The following is a 17,727-nucleotide window of genomic DNA, read 5'->3' as shown; positions in this document are numbered from 1 at the left end:
ATAGACTTTACTAAAGGCTCCCAGATATTTACCAGATATTTACCAATTAAGTAAAAATAGGTCAAAATATAGCAGATTAATATTTTAAAGCTGACAGGTAATGGGAGGGGTCATCACTGACCTGCCAGGGACACAATTAGCAGCAGGGGGTGCCATCTTGAGCTGCAAGAAGCTGCCATTTTCAGCCTATGAGTGCCCAGAAACCTATAAATAAGACCCCTTGGTTCACATTTTGAACAGACTCAGAGTCCTGGCAAATTCTCTCTCATCTAGAGGGATCTCTACTAAAAAATCACTAGAGAGCAAAACTCTAGTTGGTTAATCCACGGATAAGAAGTTATGGCACCTAAAAGGACCTGCGCCAATTCTACATATGATGATGAGGGTAGAGCTCTAAAAAGAACTAGAGTGTTGCACGACGATGAAGCTGGGGCTAGTAGTAGGCCTACAGAGGAGAGTCTTCAGGCGTCAGTGCAGCAGCAGATGGCCCATCAGTCCCAGGTGGGTTTTTCATTATTCAATTAAGTCTTTAAATAGTTTAAGTTCTTCTATAAGTTAGCATTGCATATGTAAGGAGTGAATAAGAATCAAAATATAAATAATTGACTAAAAATGGAATGTAAATTCCAACATGCATTTGTTTATAATGTAGGAAAGAATTGTTTGGGTTAAAACTGGTTGAATTAAGAAAGATATGATTGATCATCCTTAAGACAGCTTGTCTCAAGACACCTCCGACTCCTTGGTGTCAATTGATGATAAGGATGGCTTTCCAGCCCACGGATAAGTCGGTTACCCCCATGAACGATGAGTTTCTACTCCGTGTCATGTCTTGATGTTTCTACATAAGTTAAGATACCATTTTTTATCCTAGGGGAGCCGTGTGGTTGTATGGGCAAGTGGTTTGGTGTATAGGCACCCGGAACCTTGGGTGGAGGTTTATCCACTCCGGATTTGTGAATAAGGAATGGGTGCCATTTTTTCACCCTTAGGTGATCTTGAGACAAGAAGAGTACTGGTCATGGTTATTATGGACAATGTTTTGATTGACAGTACAATGTATTAAGTTTAAAGATGTATGTTTTCTAAAAGAATGCTTTTAATGTTGTCTTTAATACTTGATTAAAGGAATTACTGTGACAGAATGTGAAAGGAAACCATTATTTTAAATGCTAAAACAATGTGATAGTAATTAGAAAATAAATGAATCATGTGTGAGTGCGGGGTGGTAAGTGGAGATTGACTAAGGTTGTCAATCATGGACGGGGGGATGTGATTAGTCAGGTAACTATCCATCTCTGCGCACTAAAAGTATTTAGAAAACTTCTTCACTTGAAAGAGGAGTCCACGAGCGGCTGTGCCCTTACATCTGTTAGGGGGGAAAAAGCGTTGGTTGAGGATACCTTAGCTCAACTTGTGGAAGTTATAGGGCCGAAATAGTTTTGGACTTTTAATATGTTGTCCCGTTTCCCCTGCGAGACAGGACTAGGTCTTCTTCTAAGGCTATAGACCCAAGCCATTGTCAATGGTAAAGGTCTATTCCTTGGATTTTTCTTGTTTAGAGACTCTGATTTTTATCAAACCTAGAGACCTGTCAAGGATCCCATCCCGATCTTGGTATAGGTCGGTTGGGGATCTTTACAAGTGGTATCGGAGCGTGTGTTAATTAAAGTCTAGGACCTAAACAAAAGTTTAAGGTATTAGGTTGAAATAAGGGATCTCTGACAAATTGAAATTAAAGACATATTTAATTAAAAAGAGGGAGAGAAAGATAGAGAGAGAATTATCCCCATCTTTGCAGGAAGATTTTCATCAGGCCTACGGCAAATCATGGATTTCAACATTAGGTTTAGGAGAGCCTTGCCTATCCCGACACTATTCAATGCAAAAAAGCGTGATGAAATGGCTAGATAAGAGATTTGCTCCTTTCACTTGGAGGATCAGCTGGTCAGGATCTGGTGGAATTTTCTTCATTGATGTGGGAGAGTTAGAAGGTTTAGAACTAAGTATGAAGAGACTCAAATGGGCTGAAGATCTTCAAGTGATTGAAGTACACTCTTTCATTGGAACGGAGAATCCAGAGGAAACCCTTGTAATAGATGATCAGTGGTGTTTGATCAGGTGTCTAAAGGAATCAAACCCATAGGTGTAGGCCCTAGTTTTAATGGACCAAAAGATGTTGTATATTTTGATTCTATATCTGATCCACCCAAAGTCCACAAGATTCTAGTATAGGATTGTCGTCACCCTTGTATATAGTAGGATCTTCATGGATTGTATTAACTCTTGTACATATTATGGTTCTCATGGGTATGCTATAAGCAATTTTGTTTATGGCTTGGCAATTGTCTTTATCCTGTGTGCAAATAAGTTAAAAGCATAAGTAAGAGAGATTTCATTTGGTACCAAATTCCACTAATTTAATCTCAGGAAAATACTCGTGTAAATAGCCTTTACACTGTTGCTCAAGAGAAAAGATGACTACTAAAGAAAGTTCCAACTCCCTACTTTCAAGGGAGAGGGACCCAATTTAGAGCGAGATGCCGAAGCATGGTTAGATGCTATGGATGACTATTTTAAAACTGCAGGAACTGCTCAGAAAAACCAAACAATGTTGGGTATGTTCCGTCTCAGTGGAGATGCCAAACTTTGGTGGAAGCAACATTGCAGAGATAATCCCACGAGTAGTCCATCTTGGGAGAAAATAAAGCAGGCAATTAAAGAACGCTATCTCCCTCCTGCACATCAAGCTATCAACATGAATGAATTCTTTGGTCTATGCCAATTAGGACTTTCATTAGAGGAGTACTACACCAAGTTTGTGTCTTTACGAAGCTAAGCTCCTCAGATGACCATGGAGCAACAAATTGCCCGTTTCTATTAAGCCCTCAATAAACCCCTGAGTACACGTCTCGAAGCCATGAGGCCTACATCAATACAGGATACCCTTCTCAGGGCTAAGCCTCTTGGAGCCGAAGGAAACAACTCTACAAGGAACTGCAATGGAATTAATAACTTTAGGGGAAGAGCTAGGGAAACTTTCAACCAAGGATATCAACAACTTGGAGCAGCTGCAGTAGTGAACTTGCAGCAGCAGTGAACTTGGAGCAAACCTTTCCAAACGCTAGGTGCTATGGATGTAATCAAATGGGACACTATAGAAATAATTGTCCAAAAGAGAAAAACCCTCGAACTACTGCTAGAGCCATTCCTCCAAATCAAGGAGATAATATAAGAGGAGGTAGAAATGGAGGACGAGGTAAAGGAAGAGCAAGAGGAGCCATATCTTATGCAATCATGGGAAAACCAACCTTATGAATGAGGAAGATAAAAGAGCCACCCGTTGTAAGATCTCTGACCCCGAGCTAAAGAGCACCGTTGTATCACAAAATAACCTTAGTGCAAAAAGTTACTTTTTTTAGCAGTTTTTCAAAAACCTGTCGGTGCCATGATGTTTAGAATGTCGTAAAGCTTACAAAAGTGAATTAAAATAATTTTTGTAAAAATTTTCCTAAAATAGTAAGTTTTTGGTCACCCAACCCATCTAGTTTTAACCGTCTCGAAAAACTGCACCCGTATCACAAATTTGGAAAAATGCATTTCCAGACGCCGAGGGCTGCTAAATATGGCAGGTACTCGGGATTATGCACCTTAGATCTAGCTTAGTACAACAAGTTTCAGCATTAAAATCTGATTTGAATTGCCCGTCTTAGGTTAAAATTAATTTTCCTAATGTTGTGCGAGGAGGCACCGGGGCTCGAGGCTGTGTGGGAACCGACCCCTGGGCACTGGGAGCCCAATCTGGCAGCAAGGGGGCGCCCTCACACACAAGAGGGGCTCGTGGGATATTCCCATGCAAGAGAGAGAGAGAGAGAGAGAGAGAGAGAGAGAGAGAGAGAGAGAGAGAGAGAGAGAGAGAGAGAGCATGTGAGTTAAACCAAGCAAATTGGACACTTGGTAAGCATGCAACTAAGTTGCCTTGCATAAGGTGAGTACTCCCTCAGATGTATTTAGTAGCCTGGTTCGAATTTCAGCTTGGGAGAGCCTATATGAGAGTGTGCTCACACACACACACACACACACACATTCTCACACACGCACACACACTAAGTAGACACACGCACTACTACACACACACATACCTTGGGGAGGTGCTACCGGGCGGCAGACATTGTCTTTGGAAGAAGAGCTAAGGAGGAAATTGCTGCCTGTTTCTCGTCTCGAGGAATCCATTGCATCATAATTTTGAGAGGAATTCAGCCTAATCTCGGTAATATCCAATTTAATTCATGCTTGTTGCAATTCTCTCCAATATTCTCTTAATCCCGCATCTATTGTGCATAACCCTAGCTAAATTACTCAATGGATACTCTCTAATTCTCCGTATCATTGATCTATTGCATACATCTTAATCTAATTAGTAATTATGCAAGCAGTTAGTCTCTCTTATCATAGATTAATGCATGATTAAGAAATCAACCGCTAGTCACCATTGTAATTAAGAACAAGTCGGCATTGAGGTAGAGATGGTCAACTGCTTTCTATTGCCACACAATGTTTAAACAACTAAATTAGAATCAATTAGCTCATGGATTAGGATGTAATTAGTAAAATTAATCCATCATTAATCACTAAGAAGGGAGAAACCCTCTCACCTATGCATACGGTAAATCTGCAAACCTCTACTTGCATTAGGAAGTGATTAAGCATGCCGAATTCATCTCTAGTAAATAGGTTGAGAAGAAACCTGAAATTCTTAACTATCTAGGCCAAATAATTAACCTTAGGGCCAATTCCCATAGAACAAGTAAGGTGCTATCTTGAAGTAATCAAACCTCTCGTATAAAGGGATTTGCTTATTGAAACTAATCTGTCATTTTGGTCGTATATTACTCTCAAAAATTATCTTTTTTTTTTCCAAGTTGTCAATTTAAGTAGTGAGTATAAAATGGCCCCGGTAAATAGAACTCGTTTCGGTGGTTCCCATGACCGCAAGGCTGGGACAAGCAACACGAATGGGAAGGGAAAGGCTCCCATGGTCGACCAAGTACCGGCCAGGCAACTCACGGAGCAATGACGAGGAAATTGTGGAGATAGGTCACATTTTAATTCAAGTTTGTTTAATTTAACATTGCATACGATAAGTTAGGAAAGAACATATCCCTAAACATGTTGGAGAAGTCCAACGGAAACCTCGACATTTGAATTGAAAGGCATATTAAATTCTAAGTAGGAAAGGATGGTTCTTGGATATACTGTTTGAGATAGGAAAGCATGTCTGCTAGGAAAAATTTAGCTCGGCCTGTTCATTTCTATTTCCAATGTTGAAACTAGTCTTGATCCCCCTATTGATCACAGGGGGTGGCTCGCGATGATTTCGCAGTAGCTAGAGTTACTAGCTTAGGGCCTCTATCCACGACTTGCGTTCTTTGCGGTGGATACCCACGACTTGCGTTCTTTGCAGTGGGAACCCACGTCTTTCGTTATATACGGTGGGAATGTCCATGTCGTGCATTCTATGCGGTGGACATACCTACTTGTATGGGTAGCTAGGCGACAACGGGAGGAGTAAAATCTCGCTGGAGGGGGGATGTTGTACCTCCAGAACATTGGAATTCTTTGAATGAATAAGCTTTGAGTAAAAATTTTACTAGAGTTACTATCTTGGTGCCGCTTTGGAATACTGGTTGAAGGGCTGTATTAAAGAACTTGTGAATTGGAAAATAAACAAGGAACTTATGTGTTGAACAACCATGTGTGGTAGTATTTAGGTAACAAAGGAAGTGTGAGTATGGGGTGGAAAGTGGGTGCTTGGCTCGGGTTGCCAATGCCTATGAGAAGGATGGTCCTGATTGGTCGAGAAATCTCCGTCCCCATAGTGTTATAAATCAACGCTAGTATTACTCATTGCCCCAAGAGCGGCGAAGCCTCAAGTGTATGTGCCTCTGAAACATGGGGCAAAAGGCACTTGGGATTTCTCTCCTCTTGGAAGGTGGATCTTAGGATCGCTAGATAAATTAATCACGCTGCCCCTTTGGGGTGGAACTAGATCTCGATGCTAGTAGGCTTGAACTCGACTCAATTTGTGACGAGAGATCGTCCGCTAGATGAACCATAAACCACTTGTTTGCTTCCGCTGTAGATCTAGTGGCCACCAGGTTTACCAACAAATCCGTCGTTTGAGACGACGGGGTGGGGACCTCACACCTGCTTGGCCAGAGCTAGCAATCCTAGAGCTTTGTAAACCACTATAAATCAACAATGTAAAACTTTGAGTTACTTATATATTATAATGGTATACATGATTTTCTTTTCCAAAATTACTTAAGGAAACTAAAGTTAAGTTAGTATTCAATCAAGAAATAAAGGGTTGATCTAGCAAATAAGAGAGAAGTTCTTGATAGTATGAAAAGACTTGAGCTTGATATAGTTCTTAAGAAACCAACTCACATTCTTTGTGCACACGATAGCCTTCCTTGAAAAATGACCTAGATATGAAAGTATTAATGTACGAAACTAATAGGAAGCCAAAAAGAACTCTTGGTATGATACTTCTTAAAACCCTTTACATATTGTTGGTCAACCACGTTAGAGCACAGAGGGGGTACCTCTAGTGCAATAGTGGAAGCTTGTGCTGAATGCAGATTGCTCAACATGGCAAGAACACGCCGAGAGCACTCAGATGGGCAAAGCTTGAATACATGATACTTGTCGAACGTTGATTGCTCTGAATGGTCAGTTAGATCAAGCGCGTTCATGTTGACAAGGTGGATAAATGAATCTTTTATAGAATGGATTTAATTTGATTTTTCAGATGATACAATTGGTTTGTAAAGGTTTTTAAGATGAGCTCAACACTGAGAGTTTCTTGGGGAAAATTTGACTAGCAAGTGAACTCCAACCGGATTGAATCCTTGAAACTAGAAAGAATTCGTAGAGTAATCAGGAACACTTGGTAAAGTGGAAAGATTATTCCACCAAGGATGCCACTTGGAAAAATGAAACCTCTTTTTCTCAAAGACTTTCTTAATTTTGGTTGAGATGAGGGCATCTCAAATTCTTAACTTGGGGTGATTGTAAGGTCTCCACCTTTCTAGCTGCAGAGGGATGAACTCAAATTTTTAGGGGAAAGCATTGGACTTACAAACAGGTAAAGCACTATTTCAAAATCAATTAAAAATGGTAGTTTTGGAATCTTAAGTACAACAAACCCCAGGCTATAAATTTTTAGATTTAAATTCGGACAAAAACTGACCCCGCTAGTCCTTTCGAAAGATTCAATGTAAATTAAATTATTAAGAAAAATTGAATGGTTGTGGTAATCATTTAAGCATAGACTTTACTAAAGGCTCCCAGATATTTATCACATATTTACCAATTAAGCAAAAATAGATCAAAATATAGCAAAATTGATATTTTAAAGCTGATAGATAATGGGAGGGGTCATCACTGACCTGCAGGGACACAATTAGTAGTAGGGGGTGACATCTTGAGTTGTAGGGCTGCTTGAGCTGCAAGAAACTATCATTTTCAGCCTATAAGAGCTTATGAGTGCCCAGAAACCTATAAATAAGACCCCTTGCTTCACATTTTGAACAGACTTGAAGTCCTGGAAAATTCTCTCTCATCTAGAGGGATCTCTACTAAAAAATCACTAGAGAGAAAAACTCTAGTTGGTTAATCCATGGATAAGAAGTTATGGCACCTAAAAGGACCTGAGCCAATTCTACATTTGATGATGAGGGCAGAGCTCTAAAAATAACTAGAGCGTTGCATGACGATGAAGCTGGGCCTAGTAGTAGGCCTACAGAGGAGAGTCTTTAGGTGCCAGCACAGCAGCAGATGGCCGATCAGTCCCAGGTGGGTTTCTCATTATTCAATTAAGTTTTTAAATAGTTTAAGTTCTTTTATAAGTTAGTATTGCATATGTAAGGCGTGAGTAAGAATCAGAAAATGAATAATTGACCAAAAACGGAATGTAAATTCCAACGTGCATTTGTTTATAATGTAGGAAAGAATTGTTTGGGTTAAAACTGGTTGAATTAGGAAAGATATGATTGATCATCCTTAAGACAACTTGTCTCAAGACACCCCTGGATCCTTGGTATAAATTGATGATAATGATGGCTTTCCAACCACGGATAAGTCGGTTACCCCCATGAACGATGAGTTTCTACTCCGTGCATGTCTTGCTGTTTCTACATAAGTTAGGATATCATTTTTTATCCTAGGGGAGATGCCCAGTTGTATGGGAAACTGGTTTGGTGTATGGGCACCCAGAACCTTGGGTGGGGGTTTATCTACTCCGGATTTGTGAATAAGGAATGGGTGTTGTTTTTTCACCCTTAGGTGATCTTGAGACAAGAAGAGTACTGGTCATGGTTATTATGGACAATGTTTTGATCGACAGTACCATGTCTTAAGTTTTAAGATGTCTGTTTTCTAAAAAGAATGCTTTCAATGTTGTCTTTAATACTTGATTAAAGGAATTACTGTGACGGAACGTTAAAAGAAACCATTATTTTAAATGTTAAAACAATGTGATAGTAATTAGAAAATAAATGAATCATGTGTGAGTGTGGGGTGGTAAGTGGGGATTGACTAAGGTTGTCAATCATGGAAAGGTGGATCTGATTAGTCAGGTAACTATCCATCTCTGTGCTCTAAAGCCTTTTAGAAAACTTCTTCACTTGGAAGAGGAGTCCACCATCGGCTATGCCCTCATATCTATTAGGGGGAAAAAAGCATTGGTTGAGGATACCTTAGCTCAACTTGTGGAAGTTATAGGGCCGAAATAGTTTTGGACTTTTAATATGTTGTCCCGTTTCCCCTGCGAGACAGGACTAGGTCTTCTTCTAAGGCTATAGAACCAAGCCATTGTCAATGGTAAAGGGCTATTCCTTGAATTTTTCTTGTTTAGAGACGGTGATTTTTATTAGACCTAGACACCTGTCAAGGATCCCATCCCGATCGCGGTATAGGTGGGTTGGGGATCTTTACATGGATTCTCACAAGAATTTTCTACATTATACACCTTCATGTCTCTAGAAGCTGCCATTGACTCTCTCTATGCAAGGTGTACAAATTTGTATCGTGCAATTCTTGACAAGTAGACCTACTGTCAAGACCATAGAGCATATTATATACATACATACATTGTAGAAGATAATGCAAAATGTGACTCCTACACAAACACTTTTGTCAAAGAAGGGATCAAATTTTGCATTATCACCTTCCATTATTCAACATTTATATAAGCCCATCAGATTTCTTTAATTTCAACCCATTCCACATTGATATAGATTTAGCCCATTGTCAAAGGCATTATTGGTGTTTATAAGAGGCAAAGAAACCCCAGATCTACTACGTTTTTGTGTGGACAAATTTCAATTGAGGTAGCAGAAACTTCCCATCCAAAACCATAGTTATAGGGAATGGCCAATATTTTCAGGTCCCGTTTCCATCCCAATTTCTTGTTCCATATTTTAGATGTGGATATCTAAAATAGGTAATGGAATTTCATGCATGTTGTCGTTTTCTTTTTGTGTTTCAATTTCCCGTTTTGGGTAACTATGTCCAAAACATTCCAAATCTTTCCCGATAGTATAGGCCAGATTTCATCCCATCGGATCTCTTTGACTTTAGCCCATTCCTTCGCTCTAATGGTGACTCCACATTGGTGTAGATTTAACCCATTATCAAAGGCATCATTGGTGTATACGAGAGGAAAATAAACCCTAGATCTATTGCTTTTTTGTGCAGACAATTTTCAGCCAAGGTAACAAAAACCTCTCATCCAAAACACTCAAAATCTGCCCTCGACAGTTTAGGCCAAATTTTACCCCATCAAATACTTGTCCATTCCCTAGCTCCGATGGTGACTCCACATTGCTGAAGACTCAGCCCATTATCAAAGGCATCATTGGTGTATATAAGAGGCAAATAAATCCTAGATCTACTGTGCTTTTGTGCGGACAGTTTTCAGCCAAGTAAACAGAAATTTCTCATCCAAAACACCCCAAATCCGCCCTTGACAGTTTAGGACAAACTTTAACACATTGGATCTCTTTGACTTCAGCCCATTCCCTAGCTCCGATGGTGACTCCACATTTTTGTAGATTCAGCCCATTGTCAAAGGCATCATTGTGTGTACAAGAGGCAAATAAACCCTAGATATACTGCGCTTTTATGCGGACAATTTTCAGCCAAATAAACAGAGATTTCTCATCCTAAATACCCCAAATCCGCCCTCAACAATTTAGGCCAGATTTTATCCCATTGGCTCTCTTTGACTTCAGCCCATTACTTGGCTTTGATGGTGACTCCATAGTGCTATAGATTCAGTCCATTGTCAAAGGCATCATTGGTATGTACAAGAGGAAAATAAACCCTAGATCTACTGCATTTTTGTGAGGACAATTTTCAGCCAAGGTAACATAAACTTCTCATCCACCACCAAAACACTTCAAATCTACCCCCGATAGTTTAGGCCATATTTCAGCCCATTGGATCTCTTTGACTTCAGCCCAATTCTTGGCTCTAATGGTGACTCCACATGTTGTAGATTCAGCCCATTTCCAAAGGTATCATTGATGTATATACAAGAGGCAAATAAACCCTAGATCTGTTGTGTTTTTGTGCAAACAATTTTCAGCCAAGGTAACCTTATGATCTAGGACATTGTTGGCCTCCTAATTAATCTCCATCGGTGATTATATGTAGCCCAAATCAAAGATCTACAATGGCTACATCAAATAATCCCTAAAGGTACCTCTTTTGAGGAGTTATCAATGAGGAGTTATCAAGGCGATGTCAATTCTTAGTGATTGTTGTCCATGCATGATGTACAAATACCAATCTCGTAATGGATTGGGGGACCCTTGGGAGGGTTTGGCACCCCATCGATGTGTCCTTCTTCTCTCTCTCTCCCTCTCTCTCTCTCTCTCTCTCTCTCTCTCTCTCTCCACATCTCTCTACATTCATTTTGAGAAGGAATCATTCATTAACACAACAAATTCATCATTCACCCCCCATTCACCACATAAAGGCAAGGTTTTCATAGGGATATAATAATGCGATTGCTAGATCCTTATCGACAACATTATTCCACTGCACATGACAACTATACATATGTGGGGTATACATATGTACCAAAACCAAACTCAAACACTAACCAGATTGTTGTGAATTTTTACTTAACTTAGTTGGAATCTACCCAAGTCTTATCACAAACACACAATAGTATCTCTAGAATGAGGCGGACAAGCATACTCATTCTGTGACTCATTATAGCTAAAGGCATATTGTCACCTCCATGGTGGGTTACCTTGTAATATTTGACTAGGCCTAGCTTTTCTTTTTCCAACACTAATTTCAAAATTCCCATCCCAATCAACCAAATCATCAATAAATATCTTTTGGATATTCCAAACTTTTTTTCCTCTTGGAAATATGTTATATCTTAATTTTTTTCCATAGTATGTTTATCTCAGAGCAATGCAGAAGATCTTGAGCATATTGTGAAGCTAAGTCTTCTCGAAGCTCTTGAGAGAAATTTTTCTCAAGAAGAAAGCTCGTTCTTGATCCTCTTGAATCCCATTGGTCAACAGATTTTGAAGAGCCATTTGTGTATTGCTTTTTTTTCCCTTGACTCAACTGCCAATTTGTGCTTTAATGAGCTATCTACATAAAACGTATTGTATAAGTTCATGTTACCATTACTTGTACCAACAATAAAGAGACATAAATAAAAGAGACAGTAAGCTATAGATATAAGAGAAATAAGGATGGAGAAATAAATTGGGTAGACAAGGGAGGAGATATTGCAAGATTTAATTGAAAGATCAATATGAAATCCTTAACTGTTAAGAACACGGTATAAGTTGGATGATATCAATAGAGAAATGAGTCAACACTCAAAACAGAAAAAAGTTAAAGTTTAGGTAAGAATGGTAAGATTTTTACAAAGCATATTAAGGCTAGATAGAGAGCGAAGTGAAGAAATGATCTTCATACCTAACAAGAGAAACACAATCCGGTCACACCAAAGGAAAAATACCTTGTTGAGTAAGATCACACTCACTAATTAAAGTAACCCCGAGTCATTAAAAATTCTTTATGATTAAGACTTTTGAGTCAGCGCTAAAAATGGAAGAGAAATGTATTATTCAAGGTCCATACTAGCTTCACTGTCCTTTAATCTAAATACCCTAAAGTTACTGACCATATTCAATCATAAGTTGACCGAAGATCGAGTCTAACTATTCTCTAAAGCATGTCCCAAGCTGAGCACAACTCTTTCTTTTTGTTGGGGATTTTGTAAGGTCCCTCCCTAAACCCTAGAGCCATTCAGAACTTTTTCAACCTAGAAAATAATTTAGAAAAAGCAAGACCGACAAAGAATTCATGCGGACAACGAGACTTCACTCCAAAATGAAAAGACAAGGATATTTTGGATAAGAAATTACGTCATCCCTATATCTTTCCAAAAAGATTAAGATTATTTTTATACTTCTTTGTCAAAATCCGCGTGGGAACTGATTTAGATCGAGAACTAAGAGAAAAAGGGACTAACTTGATTGAAAGATAAAGTTAAGAGATAAGAACTAAGAAGAAAATTGGGGTCCAATAGGAATTAAGAAGAGAATTGGGGTCCAATAGCATTTGAGAAGAGAAATAGGGTCCAATTCGGATCCAATAAGAATTGAGAAGAGTTGTAATCTTCAGGGTTACTGACTATCAGATAGTGGTTCCCCTTTTCATCTCAGAATCTATCTCCATCATCATAGACTCGAATTATCTCCAATCTCTGAGCCGGCCTCTCTTCGATACAAATGCACTTGCGTCCTCGATAGTCAGAATAGACTAGGGCTCCCCTCAAGTTTGTTCCCTCTAAGAAGATCACAGTGAGCTTGGAATCATTCAAAGGATTTAGGGAGGTGCTTCCTCCTGGCATTGGTCCATCATAGGTGAATCCTCCTAGCTGTTGACTACCCATCATGAAGAAAGATTTGTCTGACGAAGTATCAGTATCACTACCTTCCTCAATAATCGGTGCTAGAGGATCTAGCCTTGTTTGAGTTACACTCTCCTCGGTGGACACTAAGCTACCTTGGTCACCTGCCACCTTCTAGTCTCTAAAAATGTATCTTCTTGATCTTAAATTCATCAAACTTTTCAATGCAATTTACCACAAATCCAGCCACTCACCTGGCAAAGGATCAGTCCCTGCACAACTTCTTGCTTTGCTGCTGAATATACCTGTACACAAGCGTTTAATTTTGGCAAAATCGAATCAAAGCATTTATCTGCTAGAGGTTATCTTAGTAATGATTGGTATAACTGGAGAGTTAATCTCAACCACTACTGTATTTTATACACTGCTGATGTTCTGGATTAGGTCTGCTAATCTGGAACTATACTTCCCTCGGATGTTGCTCAATTTACATGAAAAAGTCTGAATTCAGTCTTTGCTCCGTCAAATGGACAAACAAGGTCCAAATTCACTTCTGAAAGAAGTTCTGGAACCTTTAAGCCAAATGGAATCTCACTGTCTAAGCCCAGTCAAATTTTCTCTTCAGTAGGCCTCAGTAGACATCCTACGCGTAGGATGTCTCCTGCTTTGTTTTGCCTGGATTTTTTGCACTATGGATTCCCCTTGTTGTGCTGAGTCCACATCTGTTTTTACTTTTTGATTTGGACACCTATAAGCTGGTCAATAGATCCAAAATCTGTTCCGACAGCCTATTGCTGATCTTGATCAGTCTAATCAACTCCAATTTGGACCAAAATTGACTAGGGGGCTTGCCTCAGGCTATACAACACCTTGCTATGTCCACTGTCAGTATCTGTCTTTAATTTCTTGCTTTAGACATCCTACGCGTAGGATGTCTTTTTGGTCAGAATGACTTCAAATTCAAAACACAGGCTCCCCTTGAGTTGCTGATCACTTTGGTATGCTCAAAATTAGGTTTGGAGTGTAAAATCACACAAAAGACATCCTATGCGTAGGATGTCTTTTTGGCCTGTTTGACCCCATAATTGATCCACAACTTCCCTTGATGTCAGCAACCCAGTGGTATGCTTAGATTTTGGTTTGGATTTCAAAAGTCCCCAATTTTAGCTGTTCTTGCCTTTTTCAGTCAAAAGTGCTAAAGTCTGCTTTGAACCCAAATTTTCTCACCCAAATGAGATGAAACCCCTATCAGTCACTCAATATATCATGCAAATCATGCTCATACAGCCATCATATAGTTTTGGTCTTAAAATAATGCTTTGGCACAATTTGGGTAGGATGTCTGGCAATTTCAGTCTATCTGGCCTTATCCTATCAAGATATGGTCAAATTTCCACTTTCCAATTCAAATAGGGTAAAACCCACCTTTTGAACACACTGGTCAACTCAAAATTCCAAAATTCCCACCAGATTAGCCTGTAGACATCCTACACGTAGGATGTCTCCTGGCTTGAAATTAATTTTTTTCCTGACAGAAATGCTCCTGATGCTCTGCAGCTCTATCAGAAACACTCACAGTAACTCTGGGCTTCACTTCGGCTTTCAAACACACTTTTGCGTCTTTTACAAACTTGTGATGAATTTACCAAGCAAGTATACATTCATGAAGTGCTCTAGATCCTGAATCATGATGTCCTACTTACTCTACTCCTACTCATCATGTGAAATGATGATAATGGTGTTTTGGTTGCTTTCTGGCCTCTCCGGACTCTCAAGCTCTCCTCTCACCGCTTCTACCACTCCAACTCCTACTCAAGAACTCAACTAATACCTAAAACTATCTTAGTGTACCTAAATCTACCTAAGTCGAAGGATCTAGGCCAGACACACACTTCCTAGATTCCCTCTAAGACCTAGAGAGTCCTCCACCCTTTGGTCCTATCTAAATGTAAAACCAGAATCTTGGCAAGCCAAAAATCCCTATCCTCAAGGACTAGTCTCGGTCACCTACCTAGGGTTTTTGTCCCCCGCAGCGGCGCCAATGTTGGATGGATACGCCGCGAGATGGACGTCAGCACAGGGAGAACTCACCTAATAAGATTTGTCAGCTAAGGAAGAAGCTCGACCCGCAGGCACGTGGAAGCAAGTATAAGGTGTCAACCTACACTTGACTGACTCCTAACTAATTCCTATAGAGGTCTCTACCCAATGTCTAAGTCACAGCCTTCAAGAGTGCATAAGAGGAAACTTCCTACAACGCTTTCTAGAGCCGAACACCCATCAAACAATCTCAAAACACCACAGAGCTTGAAGGAGACCCTGCTAACACCAATAGGTCACTCTTCCTACGGTCTATGAACCAAAATCCCAACCCAAAACACCCGGTGCAAAATCACGTAGGATGTCTGGCTGAAATTTTCAAGTCTTCGTTTCCGAAATCTAAAGTGCCTAAGGTGTAGCTCTACTCAATGTGAACGTGTGGATATGCTGCGATGCAAAATCGGACAACGTATGCTCACCAAATCACCAGATAAAGCTCGTAGAAGGAGCTTGCAAAAATGGACCGTACGTGCGCAATGTAGGTATCGGCGCGTAGCTCTCATCGGGGACAACACGCTGCACTTCTCCGCACTCGATTCCGACCACCGGTGCACACGTAGCGTCAAGATGAAGTTCACACTCTCTCTCGTACACAGTGCGCTCACTCACAGACTTCAAAACTTGTTTTTTTTAAAAATGACAAAAGGTTTTTCATTAAGGTCAAAAAGTGGTATAAATACCTTACAATTCTCAAGCCCTAAAGTTCCAAATCAACCATCTACTCAATCTAAGTATCAAAACTGGGATACAATCTGGAAACTGTTGTAAGCCCCAATATTTACAAGGTGAAATGTCGAGTTTTCTCAATAAATGAATAATTACAAAAAAATGATAATCTACCGAGAAGTGAGTTTCCGTAGGGTGTGTCCAGCTTCTAAAAACGACATCCTTTGAACATTTAATTGGTTTGTTCTGACTTGTAGTATCCGCTGCACACATGAAGTATCATAATTTCCTATGGCATCGTCTTGGTTCAATCCTTTGCAATCACTCTGAAGATATGATCTTTCTTTAATAGAGTTAGTTGGGTCCCCGCTGGATGATTCTAAAATTGCATTCGCAAGGTTCCATCGGTGTGAATACATCTCGCCTGCTCTCTTCCTTACCCTGCTGCATGGCTTTTACAAGCTTCCAGTTCTACTTGCCATAATCGGCTCAAGGCACACACACACACACACACACACACACACACACACACACACACACACACACACACACACGCGCGCGCGCGCACACACGCAATGCAGAAGGAGAACAGTGATGCGGCATCAACCATGCAACCCTTGAGAATCAAAGGAACTTTGATACATATTCAATGATGTGTTTGGCCCCCTATGAAATTTGAAATTTGGATGGCATGAATCAACATCTCGTCACCAAGTCAAGCCTATACCACATCTGGAGTAGCATACAAGTAGGTGCTTATGCATCTACTAAGTACATTTGCCTTTTTTATCTTCATAAATTGATGAAAGTAATCTTGATTATGATGCTTGTTTACTATACTTCTTATGATTAGGCTTTTTCATATACATAAGGACTGGTAAATTCATTCATCATGCACACATACACCCAGGCCAATCAATGCTCACTTGTCTTCTCAAGCCATGTCCTAGGGTTTTCTGATAGATCCTTGCACAGTCCTTGGATGGACAAATTAAGCACAAATTCTTTGCTTAAATTGGCTGGCTTTCATGTTGGGCTTTCACAATGATTTTGGACTGATTGTGGACTAACTTTTTAGGGTTTTCTTTGATGTAAGTAGTAACCTCTTTAGACTGGCATATTTTTCAACTGTTGTTACCATTATCTAAATCTGACTTAGAGGCTTATACTCACTGGATATACGATGTTGAGCATCAAATTGTGTTGTTGTTTGGTTCCTAAAACATGTCTTTGTACAATGACATATGGTACTATCTTTGGGTATCTCAACTATAGCTATATATAAATATAAATGACATTATATATGGTATATCTTTTAGAAGCGGTTTTGGATTGGATATTGTCCTGTGATTGGATTCATATTTTTTTCAAGTTGAGCATACATCATTTTCTTTGATGTTAACTCTCGATGGAGGATAGGCACATATGATCACTTGATTTTCCTAAAACCTCATGTGAGGGTCTCATACAAGATGTAGGTGACTAGATATTTTTCAACATAATGAACAAAATTTTTACACATTGACTTTTTTGGCGTAGCTATATATCAGGAGATTGACATCAATTACATAGGGATAAGTTGGTATGCCAATCCAATTCATATCTCTTAATTTTTTGAGGCTGGATATACTGCACATAAAAAACTAACTTTGTTTGTAGAAATGATTGTCACTACTTGGGTTTCCTACAACCTCATGTGAGAGTCTTAGGGGTGATGGCATTGATTGGTTTTTTTTAAGATAATGAGAAGATACTAAGGAATGGATGCCAGAATTTCTACACATTGGTTTGCATACATAGACAAGTGTATATATGGTTGTTAACCATCTCATAAATAGATGAAAGCGGGAAACCGTGCGTCTTATGCTTGACTTGAAGATATCGTCACTTCATTTTAGGGCTACCATACCCAACTTTATTAGATTTGCACTATTTTATCTTGTGTTCAAGGATACAAGGAATGTATTCATAGACGTAACATAGTAGAAGAAGGATACAGTATGACT

Source organism: Adiantum capillus-veneris, chromosome 25 (assembly GCF_014529385.1).
Source record: "Adiantum capillus-veneris isolate H3 chromosome 25, ASM1452938v2, whole genome shotgun sequence".
NCBI lineage: Eukaryota > Viridiplantae > Streptophyta > Polypodiopsida > Polypodiales > Pteridaceae > Adiantum > Adiantum capillus-veneris.
The sequence above is the reverse complement of the archived record's forward strand: the minus strand, read 5'-3'. Positions refer to the sequence as shown.